This window comes from Neophocaena asiaeorientalis, unplaced genomic scaffold (genome assembly GCF_003031525.2).
Source record: "Neophocaena asiaeorientalis asiaeorientalis breed wild unplaced genomic scaffold, Neophocaena_asiaeorientalis_V1.1 scaffold59, whole genome shotgun sequence".
Taxonomy (NCBI): domain Eukaryota; kingdom Metazoa; phylum Chordata; class Mammalia; order Artiodactyla; family Phocoenidae; genus Neophocaena; species Neophocaena asiaeorientalis.
This window is the reverse complement of record NW_020174268.1, coordinates 3,881,942-3,892,082: the sequence shown is the minus strand read 5'-3', so window position 1 is coordinate 3,892,082 and position 10,141 is coordinate 3,881,942.

Below are 10,141 nucleotides of genomic sequence, written 5' to 3'. Positions count from 1 at the left end.
ATTATTAATAATAATAAAAAATAATAAAATTTAAAAAAAGAAAAAGATTTATGGTAACTACTGCTAAAGGTGGGGGAGTTGGCAGGTTTGGAGCAAGGACACTCCTGCTAAAAATGGAATTTGAAGGGCTGTGAGCAAAGCCCTGGAGCAGTTCTGGAAATAAATACAATATTAGAAAAATGTTGGCCACTTGCTTGAGGAAGTTGTGGGAAAATTAATCATATCTATGGGCACGTGGGGGAAAAAGTCACCCATGAAAAATGAAAACTCTGGGCATGAACCACAAACAGGCATGACTTATCAATGTATCCTGCTTGTATGGATTGTGAAACTCAAGCCAAGAAGTGAACGTACAAACTGATCCAGAGGCATCGAAAGGTCTAGAGTCACGGCCAAAACAAATGAAATAAACATATTTATAGTGACCAAATTTTTAATAAGCTTAGAAATCATAATAACAGCATACGTTCTATGAAAAAGAGAGTTAAGAAAGAATCAAATAGAATTTCTAGAAATAAGTCATTGAAAAAAACTTGTATGAATTAAACAGCATGTTAGGAACAGCTGAAATAGTGGAAGATAAATTTGAAGAAATCGTCTTGAATGCAGTACACCAAAATAAAGAGATGGAAATATAAATGAGAAAAGTTCAAAGACATGGGGAACTAAATAAGAGATTTTAAAAAATTACATCTAGAAGGGAAGCATGGAGGGAAGGAGGGAGAGGCCAATGAAAAGCCAATGGCTAAGAATTTTCTAGAGAGGAGCAGTATGCAGTCTCAGTTTGAAGAAGCATTCTGAATTCCCAAGCATAAAAAATAAAACCAAGTCCACACTAACTATATTAGGGTCAAACTTCAGAATATCAAAGACAACAAGGAAATACTAAACACAATGAGAGGATCCATAGGTTACCTACAAAAGAATAGTAGTCTTTTGTAGAGAACAGAGAGAGAACAGACTTATCAACAATAGGTACAAAAGATAAATGTCACAGTGCTGAAGTGAAATAGTCATCAGCCTGGAACTCTGTACTCGCCTAAATTATTATATGAGAGTGAAGTGAAATAAAGGCGTTTTGTACATCCATGCCTACCATGTAACAGAAAGTCTTCCTGTAGAAATTCTTCCTGTATTTAAAATATAGATTTGTTTCTAAAAATAAGTGTTTCTCATAATACACTTTATAAATGTTACTACTGTTGATTCAATTCCCTGGGCGGAACAAAAAAGCAGAGGAAAAAACGCCAAGTTTACCAAACAAGTTGAAGACAAAAATCATTGATCTTGGACTTCCAGCTCCAGAACTGTGAATAATAAACTTCTGTCGTTTACAAGCTACCCAGTCGGTGTTGTGTTGTCGTAGCAGCCTGAACGGACTACCAGATAGGTAACAAATAGTCTGTGGACTGACAGGGAGCCACAAAACATGCATCGTGTAGCACTGTCCTGCAACACAGTGGTTTCACCCAGAGGATTATTCGATTTTAGAATTTTAGAGCTGGAAGGAATGCTAGACCCCATCCAGTCTAAATCCTTGGTTTTACAGTGTAGGATACTGAGAACCTGAAAGTTTTAGTAAATTGCCTAGAGTCACACAGTGGGTGCAATTCCATATGAAGTCAAGGCCAAATGTCCTAAATCTCCTCACCAGCACCCCCTGAAATTCCCAAAGGAAGATGAATTTCCTCTGAGATTCCTGTTGAATAGTCTTCAGGCTCCATCTGACATGGGATTTAGTGGAAGGGCCAGGGTTGCCCTCCTGGATGTGGAGGATGAAAGGGGTCATGTTCCAGCTGTCTCTTACTAGAAGAATATCTTTGGGAAAATTATTTAGATTCTCAAAACCTCAGTTTCTTATATCGTAAACGTCCCACCTTGACGTTTGCTGTGTGGATTAGAGATACAAAACTAACGTCTCTGGTGTTCCCTCTTGTGGTAGGCAGAATAATGGTCCCCCGAAGATGTCTCGGTCCTAATCCTCGGAACCTGTGACTGTGTCATGTCACATGGCAATGGGAGAATTTAGGTTGGCAGGTGGAGTTAAGGTGTGTTAATCAGATGATCTTGAGATGGAGAGATTATCCTGGATCATCTGGGTGGGACCATTGTCAAGAGGATAAGAATCCTCAAAAGACGGAGAAAGAAGAGGAAATATTAGAGATGACAGCGAGAGACAGAATCATCGCTGGCTTTGAAGATAGAAGGGTGTCATGAGCAAAGGAATGAAGGCAGCCTCTAGAATCTGGAAAAGGCAAGAAAATGGATTCTCCCCTAGAGCCTCCGGAAGAAACGCAGCTTTGCCGACACCGTGACTTAAACCCTAAACCCAGTGAGACCCATTTCAGACATAAATCCTCCAGAACTATACGATAACGAAATTGTGTTGTTTTAAGCCACTCATTTGTGGTAATTTGTTACAGTAGCTCTAGGAAACGAATATACCTTTCATCTGAGCGTGATTCCTGCTTTCCTGGAGCAGCCTTTACTTATCTTCTGGAAGACATAGCTCTTTGGAGGACATATCTCATAGTGGTATTTTGGGGCAGAATATGCTCTAACAAAGCCAGCCAGAGCAGAAAGCCAGCTTCTTTTGAGGGTGTAGCTTCTCTCCTGCTGTTTCTCAGTTGCCTTTAGCTATGTGGGTTAGAAACAGTGATTGCGTTTGGGAGTCATCACACTTGGGAATTCAGATGTATTCTAAAATAGCTAATAATCTGATTTTGTTTTTCTCTTGCCTGATTGTACATTTTAGTTAGAGCTGCCTTCTTGCAATGTGTCAGGCGCTGTTTGCCAGGAAAGGGTTAAGGGAGCAGCAACAATGAGGTTCCGTGGTGCCTGGCAGTGGTGGCCGCAGACGGTTTGTGGTCTCTGCCCCTTGCAACACCCATCATCCTGTTTGATGCAAGCCTTTGATGCAGTGTGAAAGGGCAGCGACCTGCTCTGTTTGACCCACTTCCTTATACTCGAGCACAGGCATTGGGATTTGCATGTTTCATAACTGGGTATTCATTACATTGCATAAAATTCTCAGCGTGTGGAGACACCATAATATGACCGTTGCCAGTGATGAGTTTATATAAAAAAAGGAGAAAATGCAGCGTGAGGCTCAACCCAGTTTGGACACATGCTTGTCTGCTCGCTTCCAATCACATGGGTGTGTCGCCCTCAGCTTCTCTGGTGATACTGATGCTGGTGGGGACCCGCTGGCTGTTGAGAAGAGGAACAAACTTTTTAGTGGTTTCTCAGAGTAAAGAAGCTGTTTCTGTTTCTGAAACAAGCTGTAGAAGTGTGGGATACTTTTAGCTTCCCCCTTTTCTAATTTTTTTAGAATAAAATAGCTAAGTCTGGCTCCAGGTAAAATAGTGAAGCATTTAATCTATTTCCTTAAGATTTATGGCAATCAAATTTATTTAATTTTATTACAAAATTAAACTAGTAGAAAATAGGAAATTTTAAAAAGACAATTCAAATAACCACAATAAGATACCAGTTTCCCCTATCAAATGATTAAAAATTTTAAATGACAGTCCTTAGTGTTTTGGTGAGTGTGTGGTGGAAAAGGTGATGTAGATGGCTGGTGTGTACATGAGTGAGCACACACATTTTCCAGAAAGCAAACTGGCTTTCTGTGTCAAGAGCCTTCAGCGTGTTTATATATGTAACCCTGAAATGATACTGTTCAGAATTCATCCTTTTTAAACTCATCCTTTCAGTTTCCTTATCTCTAAAATAGAGATATTAATAGAGACTATTTCATAGGGTGATTTGAGAATTAAATAATGGAAAACTGGCACACAATGTGTGCTAGACAAATGTTAGGCAGAATTATTGATGAAAAAAATAAGAATCTTTCCAGATAAAAATTATTACAACATGGTGGCATAGAACTTTCAGATATTGGTACCCTGTGTGCTTGAACAAACCTAAAAAAATATTTTAGGAAGAGAGCTTTGGTCCACCCACTGCTCATTCAGCTCTGGAAATAGATCTCTTAAGATGTCTCAAAGTTACGTAAACTGGAGCTTTTGATTTAATTCAGACATATTGTCATAAAAAGGGTTAAGGACTTCTTTTTTTTTTTTTTTTTTACCGTACGCGGGCCTCTCACTGTTGTGGCCTCTCCCGTTGCGGAGCACAGGCTCCGGATGCGCAGGCTCAGCGGCCACGGCTCACAGGCCCAGCCGCTCCGCAGCATGTGGGATCCTCTCATACCGGGGCACGAACCCGAGTCCCCTGCATTGGCAGGCGGACTCTCAACCACTGCGCCACCAGGGAAGCCCAGGACTTCTTTGACGTAAGAAAACTACACATATAATTTTTATGGATTGCTTTTAGGGTAAACTTTGTTTATTTGTTTTAAGATTTTTTTGATGTGAACCATTTTTAAAGTCTTTATTGCATTTGTTACAATATTGCTTCTGTTTTATGTTTTGGTTTTTTTCGCCATGAGGCATGTGGGATCTTAGCTTCCCAACCAGGGATCGAACCAACATCCCCTGCATTGGAAGGTGAAGTCCTAACCACTGGACTGCCAGGGAAGTCCCTAAACTTCGTTTTCTGAGGGAACATTCTAGTGAGCACTCAGTGCCTGGAATTGTGCGTTTCATGTGGGCTGATTGAACTTTATAAGCAGCAGGTGTGTAGGATTAGGGTCTGGGTCTATTTGAAGGTTTTCAAAGGTCTTTGATGACGAGCCTTCCTGGCCCCTAAGGAACAGGAATTCAGATTGCTTTGGCTGGTAATGATTGGGCTGTAGTTTGGATGAGCAAATCAAAGTCTGTTGTGAAAGGAAAGAGGAGAATTCGGCTGTTTGGGAAGACAATAAAGGGAGTGTGCAACAGGAACTCACAGAAAACAGAGAAGAGAACGCTGCAAGTAGTGTTTATGGGATGGAGAGCTAGTTACCTGGGACTTTAGAGGGGATGCTCAGAATGCGGAGGGGCTGCCCGGGGAGGGAGAGGGGGAATTGGGGAGGGGAGTAGACTGATAGACCTGTCCTGGGTCCTTCTCATGCAGTTGGAGCCGCCTTGAATGGCGTCTCCATCACTGACCCACAAGCGTTCACACGTGTAGAGACCTCCGTCCCCTCCACCGCTGAGCTGCATATAGGGTAAACCTGGGTTCCACCTGCCCTGTGTTTTGTCAGCTGAAAGAGAGACCCTCGGGCTGGGACAGTGCTTAATGGCATCCCCATTACCATTATAAGGTAATATTGTTTTCCTATCTTTTAAAAACCTGTTTGTCTTTTACACAGGACATGCTATCTGCTTGTGTCCATTGTGAACTATAAATAGTGGTAATTCCATTTGCTCTGTAAAAAGGAGGTCAAGGAGATAGATCCAGCAGTCATGATAACAAACACCCTCTGTTATCACAACGCAATGAAGACAGCTGCAAAGTAAATTCAGGGACGTTTGGGGGTTCTTTGAGAAATCACCAAAAGGAATACTGTACATCATTTTGGGTCTCTTTCTTGGTGTATTGCCAGGCGGACGGGGAAAATGAAATTGGAAAGTTCCAGTTAAGGCAGTTCTTTCTATGACACGTGATGTTACAAAACAGCGCCCTTTCCTGGACGCTGTTTCAAGGACTGTCTGTTATCGTGCTTTCTGGGCCAAGAGCCTCTTCAGTTAAGGTCAATTGGAAATCTGGTGGCCGAGCAGATATTTCCCAAATAGATAATGACTGTTTGTAATTGCCTCTGTATCTGTCCTAGGCCTTATGGAGACTATTGATCTGTGAGCTGAGCCAAGTTTTGCATTACTATAAATTACCGGGGTGATTCTTACTTTTTAGTGCCTCGCTCCTTAAGTGAAAAGTGTATGACCAAAGCAAGAGTGACTCAGGGATCAAAAAACGCAATCAGTGTGCATCTCTTTTTAGTACAGAAAACACCCACCGTTTAAAGGCTGTGTGAAATTGAGCTAAGAAAAAGTAAAGGAAGAAAAGCAAGATGACTGTCATTTGTACAGTTTCAAGTAAGCCCATGGTTCTCACTGAACTTTTTAAAATTATTGGTAAGTGGCTTAGCTGAGTTGCCAAGGGATATGCCACTTGTCCCCGTAAAGTTTCAACTCTGGCTTCTGCAGAATTTTCTAACATCAAATTCCTGTATTTGAAACCCAGTGAAAATTTAGTTGGTTCAGGTGTTCCCAGGGATCAAACACACTCAGCAAATTGCTGTGGAAATGCTGTTAAGGCGGGTCAGACAGCATTTCAAAACTGACACCGTGAGGAGGCGGAGCCTTGTTCTTCTCACGCTCCAGGCGCCAGGAAACATCCTTTCCAATTTTCAGAAGCAGCCGGGGTAGAAATTCTCTCAAAAGGGACAGGTGGTCCCAGCGTCCTGCACTCGTGCATTGTCCTTGGGCCACGAGGGCCCGATGGCGAGGGGGCTGCAGCTGCCCTTTTTGAGCGAGTGGGACCCGGTGAGGGCGGAGGCCGTTGTCGGGAAGGGGGCGGCACCGAGTAACTTGACCCTTTCTCAGCACAGCCGTTTATATCCACGTCCGAGGGCTAGTTCTTTCCCTGCCCCTGCATGGAATTTCTTCTAGATCCCCAAGTCCTCCTGCCCTCTGTGTCCTAAGTAGTATCCTTTCAGTACCAAAGCAACCAGTCCAGTGAGATAATCACACTGTGAGCTCTTCAGCAAGTAAGAACATATTGGGTCAGGCCTGGAACCCATGGAGGGGAGGGGCTGCATCTGTCACCCCTCACTACCCTCCCCCACCTTGCTCTCTGATTGCTTAGCTACAGTTTCTGACCTTTCAGAGAGGTGCCCCGGGGGGGGGGAGGGGATGAGGAGAAAAGGACAGAGTCTCGTGTCGCTGTCATGATCTGGCAGTGTGCCATGTGGGCTTGGTGGATGCTCGAAGCCCTCTCTTTCTGGCAGTTTTGGGGGTTTCTTGGAGAGTCCGCCACGCCCAGGAATCCCCCATTGCGGCTCCCACTAGTCAGGCAATGTTTCCTTCAGTTGCCGCTTCCGTCTCCCTCAAGCCCTGTACCTACAGCAGTAGATCCCCCTGCAGAATCATTTGACTCCACACCCCAGTAGAGCTCCCAGAGAGAACCCTTTCACAATGACTCCAGGCCTGATGTTCCCTCTGGTCACCTGACTCAAAGGGAAACTCCTGCATCCTTGCGCCTGAGTGTGGTCCTGCCGCTCGCGCCCAAGCTGCCCTGTCTCTTTTATCTTTGCTTGGCCACCTCAGGCCTGTAGCCACAGCCTCTTCCCTTTAGAATTCTTTGTGCGTGTCCTTCACCAGTGCCTTGTGTTCGTGAAGTTCCAGTGAACGTACAACTCATCAAGCAGGCCCTAGAAACCTCTCCCAGGTGCCTTAAGGCAAGGGGGAAGCTACCTCCACGATTTCTTTTGGGTAGCTGGAGGATACCTGTCTGTCTGCTTGTCTGCGACGGTCACAAATCTAGTTTTGTCCGCCTTATTTCCAAGCTCTATATAACGTTTTGACTTGAAATGTTATGTGTAACACCTCAATTTGGAAACTTATTTTAAGCATTCAGGCCCCCGCAAAACAAACACCAAGAGTCCCACTTTAGCATCCTGTTACAGTTGCTAACCAGTATCAAACAATAGATTAGAACCCAAGAAGTGATATCAAATGCATTTATAAGGTGCTAACATGTAAACAAAGAAAAACTTAGTCTGACAAGTTATACTGATAAGGATTCAGAGGTAGGTCAGGACCTAGCAGGTGTGAGTGTTAGGATTGATTAGTAATGCCTGCAGGGAGCTGGGGAATATGATGACGCGGGGCTAGGTGTCTGCCGGTCCCAGAAGATGTTGGGGGCTCAATAACAAAGCAGATCTTACATGCTGTTCCCAGTCTATCTTGGTTTGCTCTTTAGAAGATTTTTTTTTCTTTGAAGAGGTGTACAGAGGTACAAAAAAGAAAGTAATTGGACAAGGAGTGGTTGCTTTCTTCCTTGCCAGTAGGCTAGATAGACCAGTGTCTGGTGAGGTGAAAGACACGAGCCCCCTGCCCCACCCCACAAGTGGGATCACAGCAAATCAGTTTGCTTAACCTTGTTCCCAGGCTAACATTATAAACCTAAGTGAAATCAGGTTTAAAAGAGCAGCTTCAAGGGAAAAATAAGTGAGCTCAAGACAGATGACTTTAGCAGGGGGCATATTACTCTTTGCTGGTATGGTTGATTGGAGTCACACGACAAGCTATATTTGTTAGGGTTAGGTCTGGCTGGAGATAACAGCAAATGCAAAATATCAGTGGCTAAACCAAGCTAGAAATTAATTCCTCTCTCATATACAAGATATGCAGTACCAGGTCTGACATTGTGGTTTATGGTGTGATGAGGTACCTGGGATCCTTCTTTCTATTCTCGAGGTCACCTCATGGCCCAAAATGGCTCCAGTTGTCTGGTTTTCATCCTAGGCTGGAGGAAGGAGGAAAGGGCAGAAAGGGTCTTCTCTGGGATCAATCTGATCCCTTTAAACAGACTTCCTGGAGCCCTGTGGAAACTTTCATGTCTCATTGGCCATAATTTCGTCATCAAATCTAGCCTCAAGGGAGCCTGGGAAATTCAGTATCTTATACTGGGAGGCAATGTGCCTAGCTAAAAATCAAGATTCTGGTCCTAACGAGGAAAAGGAGAAAGGAAATGCTGTGGGTTATCAGTCTTCTGTGCCACACAGGTAATACTAGAAAAGCAATGGCTTTAAAATCCCTCCATTCTTTTGGTATATGAAAATGCTTTGCAAATTATAAAATATTTAGGCAATGTAATCTGGTTTCTAATGGGTTGTAAGAGTTTGAAGTGATGCAAAGACAGGGCACTATTTGGTGAGAGGTTAAATGAGCAAATTAGGAGTATTCAAATCGTAGTGTCTTTTTCTCCTGATAAATAACTTAAACATTGTGACCATATATCTGAATTTTTTTTTTAAATGAGAATGTATAGTCTGGCATCTCATCTGAGTCTGGCAATAGATCAGAATATTGTGAAGTCATCTTACAATATGTTATTAGACTCACTTTCTGTTCTGTTGAAAATTTATTCAATATAAAAACATAGAAGGTGCCTGCTATGTGTAAGGCATTGTAGTAGAAAATACCTGAAAAACTAGCAAAAGGGAAAATGGCATACCCTATTTTTAAAAAGGAAAAAAAAATGGCCAATCCATTAGAATGTGAATTTCATGAGGACAGGAACTTTTGTCACTTTCATTCACTGCTATAACTGAACGGTCTAGGACAGTGTCTGACATACAATAGGAACCCAATAAATATTTGTTAATTGAGTGAATGACTGAATGCATCCTAGAAAATACTGACCTGCCTCCTACTCTAAAATAACAAAACATAAATCAACTTGAAAGTATATATATATGTATGTTTTTCTTTATTTTTTTTTAGGCCACGTCACGCGGGACCCTAGTTCCCCAACCAGGGATCAAACCCATGCCCTCTGCATTGGGAGCACGGAGTCTTAACCACTGGACTGCCAGGGAAGTCCTTATATATGTATGGTTTTATAAATATGTTTCTGAGGAGTGGTATATTAAATCATACTTAGAGCTAATAATTTAAAGATGCCATATAAAGATTTTCAAAGAATGCTTTTATTAAGAGAATAATCACCCTTACTTTGTTTGACAAACCTAGATTTTTTTAATATGTGACACTTGCATAAAGTGGCCTCAACTCCACTTCAGTGCCCAGAAGAGAACAGAATATGACTTAAAACTAACATAGTTTTTAAATATCATATCAGCTCTATAAAACTAATTTTTTCCTATGACAAAGTTATAGTCTTGGTGAATTAATGAATGAAATAAAGATTTTTTTCATACTTCGTCCTCCTATGAAGTATAAAACAAGGGAATCATTCTAGAGACTTCCCTCCCTCCATCATGTTCAACATCTACTAATTTTATATTTTTAAAATATTTTTTATATTTATTCATGTTAATATTTATATTTTATTTATACTTATATTTTTTATATTTTATATTCTATTTTTTGTGCCAGTACCATACTGTCTTGATTACTGTAGCTTTGTAGTGTAGTCTGAAGTCAGGGAGCCTGGCAGGCAGATTCTTAACCACTGCGCCAGTAGGGAAGCCCCTATATTGATTGATTTTTGAAGGTTAAACCAGTCC